Below are 10,813 nucleotides of genomic sequence, written 5' to 3'. Positions count from 1 at the left end.
TTAGATTGAGACTGCACGCATGATATAATATGGACAAGCACAACTCACGGTCGTGGTTGCCTCAACTTCCCATGCATTTCGGCAGAACGGCTACGAGTCACAGTCATTACCCGATCGTCACGGGCGTGTCATAACAACGCGAGAGCTAACAAAACCACTGTACCGCACGCTCCGTAGCGTTTTCTTCACAGCCCAAAACGAAAACTAAACTAGTAGTGGCAACGAAGCAACATGCTAAAACAATGGACAGTTTGAGGACCGACGCCAGCGACGTGGAGCGATTGATTTTCAACGCACCCAGGAAAAACAAAAGTTGGACTTTGACGTGAGGAAGGCAGCCAGATCTGTTCGCATGGGACAAAGCTAGTGTGGAGCGGTACAGAGATCGTGAGTTTTTAACCCTGAAAAATAACCCACTACAATGGTGGAAAGGGCAGCATGACCCTCTGGAGATTTTTTTTCCACGAAACGCAGTCTACTTAAACATTAACGTGGATTAGTTGATCCTCCTCAAGAAAAAATCTGTCCTTAAAAAAAGATGTGGACAGTAATGAGGAATAAAAAAATGTGGAAGCACAGGCATAAATGAAAGACTCTGCTGTGTATACGGTTAAAGTGCATGTGACACGAAAAAGAATGTTTATTTCATAATACACGCGGTATTTTATGCTCCTGAATGATATGGACCGCTTGGATGTGTGTGGAAGCGATCGCTATGTTTATTTAGTTTTTTTAATCCCGCGCCATGAAAATTAGTGACTTCCGGCTTCTGTCTTGCATTGAGGAGGAGGGCGCTGTGACGTGTACGGTAGAAGACGTCCTCTTTACTATACAACGTACTGTTGTGTATGAGGACGAAGGATTCAGCTGCTTTTGCGGATTAATACGTTTATTTTTCACATCACGCCAGCCAAACGGCTTCAGAAAAATCATTCTGTAAGAGGGACAACCGTATGCGCCTTTTTGGAGTTTCAAAAGGTTCCCATTCACCGTGGATATTTACTGTGGGACCATTGGACTTACAAGGAAGTGAGTAAACATCTTGTTTTGTATTATGTCAAATATGAATACAGCGATTACAAAGTAAACACTACAAACTTTCTTTAAATAAAGGACTACTTACGTTTGATCATTGATAGGCATGTAAAAAGCGCTCCTCATGCACGTTAGCTGCACAACAACTGCAGCCACCCTCCTCCGGGGAACGAACTGTAAATTGCTCTCCGCCGGGCGGTTTGCCGATCCACGAAGACAATCGACAACCCAGTCATGTCAATAAATCCAGGCTAGTTATGTGTGATTTTCCGCTTCGAAGACTTTGAAACATCACTCGGTTCGGGTTAGCATGTCAGCTAGCTGTCACGCCTTTTGGTTCGTTCACATTCTCCGAAGCCGGGGAAGGGAAATGACATATGTCCGATTTAGGTGTCATAAAATATCGTTCGGGAGGTGCGACAGTAAAGGTGAAGTCGACATTTTTTACCATTATGGAGTAATTTTGCCATGTCGTCCTGAATAAATGCATTTTTATAATTTCATATTCCATTCAGCACAAGACTGTTATTTGTCATGAACATGCCATTTATTTAGCAATTGGGGAAAATACTTGGATAAAAAGAATATCCTGTAAAAATATTGAAGTAAAGAGACAGAAACAATGACATTTTGCCGCTCTCTTCGTCGCGTTTTCCTCGTTGTGAATAGTTCCCCCTCGATGGGCTGACTGGTCCTTCTCAAGCCATTTATATAGCTATTTGGGAAAATACTTGGATAAAAAGAATATCCTGTAAAAATATTGAAGTAAAGAGACAGAAACAATTACATTTTGCGGCTCTCTTCGTTACGTTTTCCTCGTTCTGAATAATTCCCCCTCAATGAGCTGAATAGTCAAACCGATGAGCCCAGTCTACCGCTGACGTCATCCACCTGTTGGGGACGCTAAAGCCCTATAATGGTAGGCGTGGCTAACCGGCAGATTAAAAGACTAATTTCTCGTCATCTGCGCTTTGGTAAATTGTTGTATATAGTCAAATCGTCTCAAAATATGATTCTGATTCACATAGTAATGCCATTTAAGACTTTTTTTTTTCTCCTGCCGTATGCTCTTTAACACTTGTGTATGTAAATCTGATGTTGGTAGATTGTTTTCTTCTTGGAGATGAAATGCATGTGTGGCAGTTTAGCATTTTTTCTTTTTTTTTTTTTTTAACATAGCGTTTTGACAGTTGCTGTCATATTTTCGGAATCAAAGCACCGTGTACCGGAACTGCGTTCCGGCCCTAAATCTTATACCAGAACTGTGTTCCTGACCGTTCTGGCCCAATTTCACCCCTGACTATTTGAAGTCAAATTTTCTGTGCATTTACAGCCAACAGATTATTTGTCCTTGTGATGTCTGGATGAGTTCTGTTTGCATTGGCTTTGAGTCAACTGTTTTTTTTTTTTTTTTTTTTTATAACCCTCCTGTGTTTTGGGTACACTTGGTTTTGTTTGCAGGTTTGAGTTGCCACCCGGACATTATTTACCTATTGTTTATTTCGGATTATGACCTAGAGTTAGCTTGACTCAGCAACATAATCATTTGATAAAATTTGTTTATACCTCCTCTTAAAAACAGCCAATGACCCTGAGCTGGTCACTGTAGAATCTAATTTATTCCAAAGATGTACACCAGAGTAAGGGACCAAAAATGATTTTAGTGTTGTTCTAGCATAGTTAAATTGAAACACATTTTCTCCCCTCAAATCCTATTTCGATTCCCGAGCCTGGAACCGACTTTGCAGGTTATATGGGAGGCTATTAGTTGAGGCTTTGTACATCATCTGTCCCGTTTTGAAATTTATTAAATCATACAGCTTCAATAAATTTGATTTGACAAATAACTCATGAATGTGCCGTGTATTTCGCCTTATGAATAATCCGTATTGCTATTTTCTGGATGACCAACAGAGGGTGTAATCGGCATTTGTAATTGTTTCCCCAAATTTTAGCGCAGAAAGTCAGGTAGGGTAAAAACTGCACTATAAATTATTTGGAGGGCCCTGTGATCTAGTACATTTTGTGCTCTGTAAAGAATGGAGACGCTCCTCGCTAATTTATTTTTCAGTTGTCTTACATGTGCATTCCATGTTAATGAATCATCAAGTACCTAATACCTTTTGTTTTCTAACACGTTCAATAGCTACCTGGTTTACTTGACTATCTAGATGTTCTTTCAGTCCTTTTTTGCCAAATAGTATATATTTAGTTTTACTAAGGTTTAGTGACAGTTTGATGGCATTGAACCATTCTTGCAGCTTGCCTAATTCCTCATTCACTTGTTGGGCCAATCTTTTTAGGTCGCTACCTGGGTATCGTATCGTATAGACCCTACCCACCGACGTCACAAAACCACGTACTCGCTGAATGGTTCCGCCCACTTGTCCGTCATTTTGTCTCTGTATTAGCATTGGTTTCAATTGATCGAGGAATTTAAAATGCATTTCATGGAAGACCCGGTGCTTGGCAGATCCGAAACCAATATTGCAGATGTGGTGGGACTGTCGGATCCAGAAAATAGACTGATCCCACACTTGAATGAGGATCCAGGAAAAATGTTCGGGCGCCAGTTGTGACGCGTGGTGTTTAGGGTACGTGCATACAGGGACCAAAAAGGGGGAGAAGCTTCCACTTATGCACATTTATTCACTAAAAACTCACTTCACTCCCCTCGTTTCCATTTGACTGGAAATTGCATCCAAAAGCAGCACATCGTGGCATTTTACTTTACGAGTTTAGGCAGCAATAAGCAATTGTTTAACACACTACACATTTGGAAAGATACCGATTACGTAATCACTGCGAGCCCGCAAACCATGGCGCCAACTAACGGTCAAAATATGGACTAAATATTATAAAATATTGCCATTGATTTAACATTTTATGTGTTTCTAACAACATATTTTAGTACAAGAGAACAAATGTGGTTTATTAGAGCCTACATGTATTTAAGTTAGAGGATCACAGCTAAACGCTAATGCGAACGCTTTGTTAACAATACAAGTTAGTTTAGTGCGTGATGATCACTCAGCAGATATATTTAAAGGCAAAAGCAACATGGCAAAACTAGCCATGATAAGAAACCAAAACTTACCAAGCAGCACCTGACACGTTTCACAAAAGGAGCCTGGAATGGGCACACGCTTACTCACCGGCCGTTGTTCTGCCAAAATGTTGTACACCAGCGAAATGTGGTACAAGAGGCGAATTTGACACCTGAAACACTAATGTGCGCTTTTAGTTTGTTTTGTTTAGATGCATAAAAGAAGAACAAACTAAAACATGCCTAAAGAAAATACATAAAGTAATATCAATGAGGGTGGTTTAAATACGCTACGTGACCAATGTAGTCAATAGATCATCACTGCTTACAAGAAAACGGTGCTTAAAATCATGAGAGGGAAACAAGCAAAATGTATTTTGAGACAATAACAAGGCAAAAGACTCAAGAAAAACAAATATAGTAAGTGCAGTGGTACCTCTACATGTGAAGTTAATTCGTTCCAGGACCTTGTTTGTAAGTCAAAATGGTTGTATGTCTAGCAGGACTTTCCCATAAGAATACATTATATTTCCGTTAATACATCATTATTACATTATTACACATAGCAAAACAAAAAATATATAAATCAAAATCTGAATAATAATATAAAAATACTAATAATTCGTGTAATAATGGAACAAATCGGGTTCAAACAGGGTTTGGGTTTAAGTTCTTGATGGCGTGTCTTTGACCCAAATCGTTGCGTCCTAGCATAGCATTTGTTTGGCGCTGACGTCACTTGTTGTAATTTTAGATGAGTATTTTTATGTACAGTATTTTGGAAAGAGAAAAGTTCCTGAGGACGAGGGTCTGCTAACAAAATGAACATTATTGTTGTGGTGATCTAGACAGTCACGTTCCGAATATTTTATCAGCATCTGAGGCTAATGTCGATCAGATGGCGGCGACCGCTCGTTGTTTGACCGTCGCTTGACAGTTTTATGAAAGCAGACCTTTGCAATTAAAATCGAAAATTCCTTGTGACTTTTGAAAACCCTGGAAGGAATTGTAGGAGTAAGATGTCACTTTTTCGCCTGCTTTGTTCACTTTATTTTTTTGCTTGGAACTAAAAGTTAGCCAGCGGCTACGTGAAAGCTAATCAGCGTCACCTAGCAAAATGGGCAAAGAAGGCATTGACTGTCAACTATCAGAGGACATTTCTGTGATTAAGCTACAGCAGAAATCCCTCCTGAACCTGGTAGAGGAGAAGGCTCTCCGAATCCAGAATGCCGAGAAAGACCGGTGTCTGGCGCAATTGGAGAGTCGAGTGGCGGAATTGCAGCAGCACACAAACATCAATGATGTGATCGTAACTGGGCTCCGAATCAAGCCGTAGTCATACGCCCGGGCTGTGACCGACAACGTTGGGGAGCCCAGTGAGCAGGATGTCGGCTCTGTTGAGCAACAGGTAGCTGTATTGCTTTGAGGTAGGTCAGAATAACATCAAGGTCTCCCACCTCTACCCCGCAGAGATGTCAACGACAAACGAGGTGTTTTCATCAGGTTTGTCCACAGAAAGCACAGAACCGCACTGTTAAAAAAAAAAACAAGGACGGTAGCTGAAGGGAATCAATGTATTCATGGGAACGATCTGACTGAGCAAAACGCTGATATCGGTAAAAAAGCACGACTGATGAAAAAACCAGGGAAAATTCAGCATGCATGGACATCAAACTAAAATATTCAGCAAACTAAATGGGACACCAGATGAAGCCAAAACATTGGTCGTCAGGAGCATAGAGGTATTCGTCAGGTATGAATGACCAACATGGACTGTAAAGTATGAAGAAACACACAACATCATGACACACCCATCCCCATCTAGAGACAACAGGAATATATTCCAACAGATTGCTGATCATGGAAATCTAGAGCTCAGATCATTTCAATTTACCGAACATACGTAAATCACAGGATCTGGAGTATGATGTAGATCCAGACTATAATTTTTTTTAATACCAACATCAACTGCTGCTATTACACAGAGGAACAGTACAACTCCACCATCAAAATGAACAATAAATTATCAGTAATACAAGTATGTATGCTAACTTCAGTAATATGAGAGAATAGCTGAATCAATTTATAAAACTATTCAAAATCATTGCCATATTCAAAACATGGCTCAAAGCAGATAAAGGGATGGATTTTCAACTGGATGGTTATGAATTTAACTGTTTAAACCAAAAATTTAATCTCATAATCCGCTGTATAAATAGAGCACCAGGCTCTAGTATTGAAACATTCAGGGACTGGATAGGAGAGATGTTTTCAAAAGCCTTTCAAAAGGTTGTGTTCATATGTGGGGATTTCAATATTGATTTGCTCAGTCCGAACAAGCACCAATCAGTTGATGAATATATCAACACCATGTACAGTAGGAGTTTGTATCCAAAAATCACCAGGCTGAGTCGAATCACAACCTACAGTGCTACTATAATATATCATATATTCACCAAGGACATTGAAAGTAATATCGTAAGCGGACTATTAATTAACGATATGAGTGATCCCCTACCAGTTTATAATGGAATCCAGCTAAGAAATTTGCCAGAGCAGACTGTCGTACAGGTGAGTAAGGACGGAGGAAACTGAACTCATTTAAAAAGGATTTACTGGCACAAAATTGGAAACATGTACGTATTGGAATTGACATTGACGGTGTATGTGAAACATTTTAGACTTGTTTTTATCATATAATGATGTGAATATAATCTCCAATCCAATGGTACAGCAGAAAACAAAAGTACAAAGATCGACCATGTTTCACGAAGGGACTACAAAATGTTTGTAAGAAAAATACACTGCAAAGAGAATTCATAAAACAAAGAACTACAGAGGCAGAAAAATAAAAATAAACAGGCCAATATAATAAGGGTATGTAGGAAAGAATATCGTAAAATATTGTACAACAACAAAAACAATATTCAAGGAATATGGGACATATTGAATGGAATTGTTAAAAATGGTGCTAAGCAACAATCATCTAAAATCGTCAGCAGCTTCAATGATTTCTTTGTAAATGTTGGACCAATCCTGGCAAAAAAAAAAAAAAGTTTATCTGAGGAGTGGAATGAAAACCTCATTGAAAGGAATCCCAGCTCAATGTTCCTTACAGCAGTGGTGGAAGAAGAAATAATTGATACCGTAAATACATGTAAATGCAAAACATCCACTAATTCAAATGACATTGACATGACAGCTTTGAAAAAGGTCATTGAGGGGATTTCCAAATCACTAACATATATCTGTAACGTAGCATTTTCAACGGGTAAATTTCCAAACAAAATGGAAAATTGGAATATTCTTAGATCTTAAGAAAGCATTTGACTCTATTAATCATGACATTTTGATCAATAAACTTGAAAAGTATGGGATCAGCGGGGTGGCACTACACTGGGTGAAGAGGGTAACTGTTCATCATCATGCTTGGACATTGCTTGTGGCATCCCCCAGGTTAGGTCCAAAACTGTATACATCATTTATATAAAGAATAAACAAAGTTTCGAGAATACTAAATATTTACACTACTGTGCAGAGGTCTGGGGTAACACCTATAAATGAACAATAAAATCACTATTCATTTTGTAAAAATGAGCAGTAAGAATAGTACATAATGCTGGTTATAGGGCTCATACTATTATTTTTAAAATGTAGAACATTAAAACTCAGGGACTTGTTACATTTTCCGTTTCACGCAACCCATCTCTTTAAAGGGCAACTGAAGAGGTTTTCAGATTTCGCTTTTAAGTGTTTTACTCAGTTGAATTGTATTAAATGCATCATTCGCTGTCTCAATAAGTCACATTAAAAAAAGATAATAATAATTGACCGCGTAGTTTTTGAGTTATGGCCATAGCAACACCATAGCAACGAGAGACGCGCCGTCCTGCCGACTCCTACCTCGTGACGTAACTTCCAGGAAGCCTCCCCACCACTCTGAACACGGAAATATAGCACCACGCTATCCTCGCCATATATTGCAAACATTTTCTGGGTTTTACTCGCGGGATTCGTCATGCCATCTCGATGTGTAGCGATGAATTGCTCACAGGAAGACTCGAGACTCTAGGAGTGGTCCAAAAAAAACTTCTCCTGCAAAGGTTTGGACCGTTTTTGTTAACATGCATACAGGTCCCCAATCGGCTCATTGTTTTCATCATTTCAGCCACGACAGCTTTGAAAACCTACAACAATGCAACTTTGGTTTTACAAAGACGTAAGTAGAACATTAATGGCTTTTTTTTTTTTTATATATAAACGAGGGGGGACTCCTACTGCCTGTTTGTTGAAGTGCGACATTTTTTTTTTTTTTTTTTTGCTGTTTGCCTGTCATAAGTAGATAGGTTGGCTGACATGTCGTCTACTCATGTGATTTTATTACTATATCAATAGGTGTTTTGTAAATTGAAATGTCCCCAGCACCAAATAGGTCCTTGGCTCGTTGTTTTTTTATACTTCAACATCAAGGCCTGCCTATTTGAAGAGGGAACAATAGCATCAAATAGATGCTGCAATGACTGGGGCATTATTATTTGATCACCAAGAAATTATTATTAAATTAAAATTAGGATTCAATATTTTCATGCTGCTGTGATTTTTTTTTTTCCTCCAGGAAGCCAAACATAAAAAATTAAGTGGCGGAAACCCTCAACACGATGAAAAAAGCGTTGCAAGTCAGTCGCCACCCAGTTTCCCAAAATCAAGAGAGAGTGGGTCGAGTCATATGATGACCCAAGTGATGCGGTGTCCAGCGATAACGACTGAAGAGATCCTATGAGGCCTGCCAGATGCTGAATTTCTTCCGTCTGCGACATCAGATGACGATGACTTAGGAGAAATAAATGTAGCAAATTTTGATGACATGAAATCATAAACTAGTCATGTATACACATTTTTTCAAAGAAAAATCTAGTTACCTTCATATTTTAATGATAATGCATTATCTTTGTATAGAGAACACTTCATGCTACAGAAAAGAGTAAATACATATTTCCCACTGCCATTATCATTTTTCAATGTTGCGCTAGTCCGTTGCTATCCTAACTTTGTGTTGCTTACTAAAATTATGCTCTTTGATGTGTGCCATTGTCTGCTTGGTATAACATATGTTGTGTCACAATTTGACAACGAAAGCTAATGCTGATTCAACATAAATCTGGTATCATTTCTTATTGTGGCCTATTGAATATTTTTTCAGAATGTAATATAATTACAATATATTATATACCAATAGAATACATTAAACAGTCAACAAAATGTGTCAATGTTGTTAACAATTTATGGTTTTATTTTTTTAATGTAATTCATGCCCCTGTCAGTGCTTCAGCCTCCTCAAGTTTGGCTCTCACGTCTGGGATCTCCTGATGACACAGGCATACTCTTGGAAGGGTAATTACTTGACGGTTTACAGCAAGACCTGGAAAATAAAATGGTTTTGTCATTTATTTTGAAATATCAATAACATATCATTCATTTAGCCACATCTGGGCTAGCTTTATCATATTTAGATCGGTAGGAGCTGTCCCATTACCTAATATCCAGTTTTAGCTATGTGTAGAGCATGGAAAAATAAACAACCATGTAATCGCATTCTAATAAAAAAATCACGATGCTGGACTTACCACTCACTCTCCCGTTCGTGAAGTGTCGAGCTGTCAATTGGCGTCACGACGCCATCTGCTGTGTCAAGTAAATCGCCGTCATCTGACGCCTCAGGTTCAAACATGTAGGGATTAATTGCAGTTCATCTTTCCTGGGAGCCTTTGCCATCGGTAGCGTCACATAAGAGCGATCCTGAATGGTTACCTTTGGTGGAAATATCACTGACATCGTTGTTGCTGCTATGCTAGCTGTGGGTAGTCTTCTGTTGCCTACGTCACACTTCCGGGTTTGCGACGGGACCATTAACGGAGTGCAAAAAAACTAAAAAAACGCAAATTATCCTTACAATTACGTGTTGATAATGTCATGGTTGTTTTGACGAACTCGTCCAAAGTTTATATTCATAAAATTACACCAAAATCCGGAAAGGTCTTCAGTTGCCCTTTAACTGAACATTTGTATGATCTTCCACATCTTTACCAGAGAATTTGGCACCAGGAACATCATTTTTGGACAGAATTGGTAGGTTTAGCTCGGTAAACATCTCTTTCATACACTATTTACTAGGGGTGTAATGGTATACAAAAATCTCAGTTCGGTACGTATGTCGGTTTTGAGGTCACGGTTCGGTTCATTTTCGGTACAGTAAGAAAACAAAATGCAAAATATAAATGTGCTAGTTGTTTATTAAACACTTTTGTGCTTTCAACAATAGGAACAGTAGCCTATGCAAAGCCAGAATTCTGCTCAAAAAGTAGCGGGTATTGAAAGATAATAATCCAACAACAATTTGCCTTTCAGACTCCGCGTATTGCTCAGCTTTCTTTCTGAAAGAAAGAAAAAAAGAAGTCCTGTACTAAAGAGAAAAGCAATCCCAATGACAAATATTTTAACATGTATTTTACATACGAAATGCCTCAATGAATCTTTTTTTTTTTTGTTATGAACGGTTTTCAAAAGCTTTATTGGTGGATTTTCTCAAGTTAAAGCGCCACACAGAAATTAATAAATTTAATTGTGTAAGCAGGATCTGTGCATTATTCTTATTAATTACAGGTGCTTTAGCTCATTTCAATTTATTTTATTTAAATGGGCTATTATTTATTTTATTGTGTTTGTATTTTACAA

At 38.5% G+C, this 10,813-nt stretch overlaps 1 long non-coding RNA gene across 1 annotated transcript; it reads left to right on the top strand.

Moving 5' to 3' along the window:
* The first annotated feature begins 7,995 nt into the window (after nucleotides 1-7,995).
* Nucleotides 7,996-9,487, top strand: LOC130928988 (uncharacterized). Its single transcript, XR_009066783.1, has 3 exons — nucleotides 7,996-8,184; nucleotides 8,250-8,300; nucleotides 8,697-9,487. It is a non-coding gene; the product is annotated as an uncharacterized LOC130928988 (long non-coding RNA).
* Nucleotides 9,488-10,813: the final 1,326 nt, after the last annotated feature.

This window comes from Corythoichthys intestinalis, chromosome 13 (genome assembly GCF_030265065.1).
Source record: "Corythoichthys intestinalis isolate RoL2023-P3 chromosome 13, ASM3026506v1, whole genome shotgun sequence".
NCBI classification, from domain to species: domain Eukaryota; kingdom Metazoa; phylum Chordata; class Actinopteri; order Syngnathiformes; family Syngnathidae; genus Corythoichthys; species Corythoichthys intestinalis.
The sequence above is the reverse complement of the archived record's forward strand: the minus strand, read 5'-3'. Positions and strand labels throughout refer to the sequence as shown.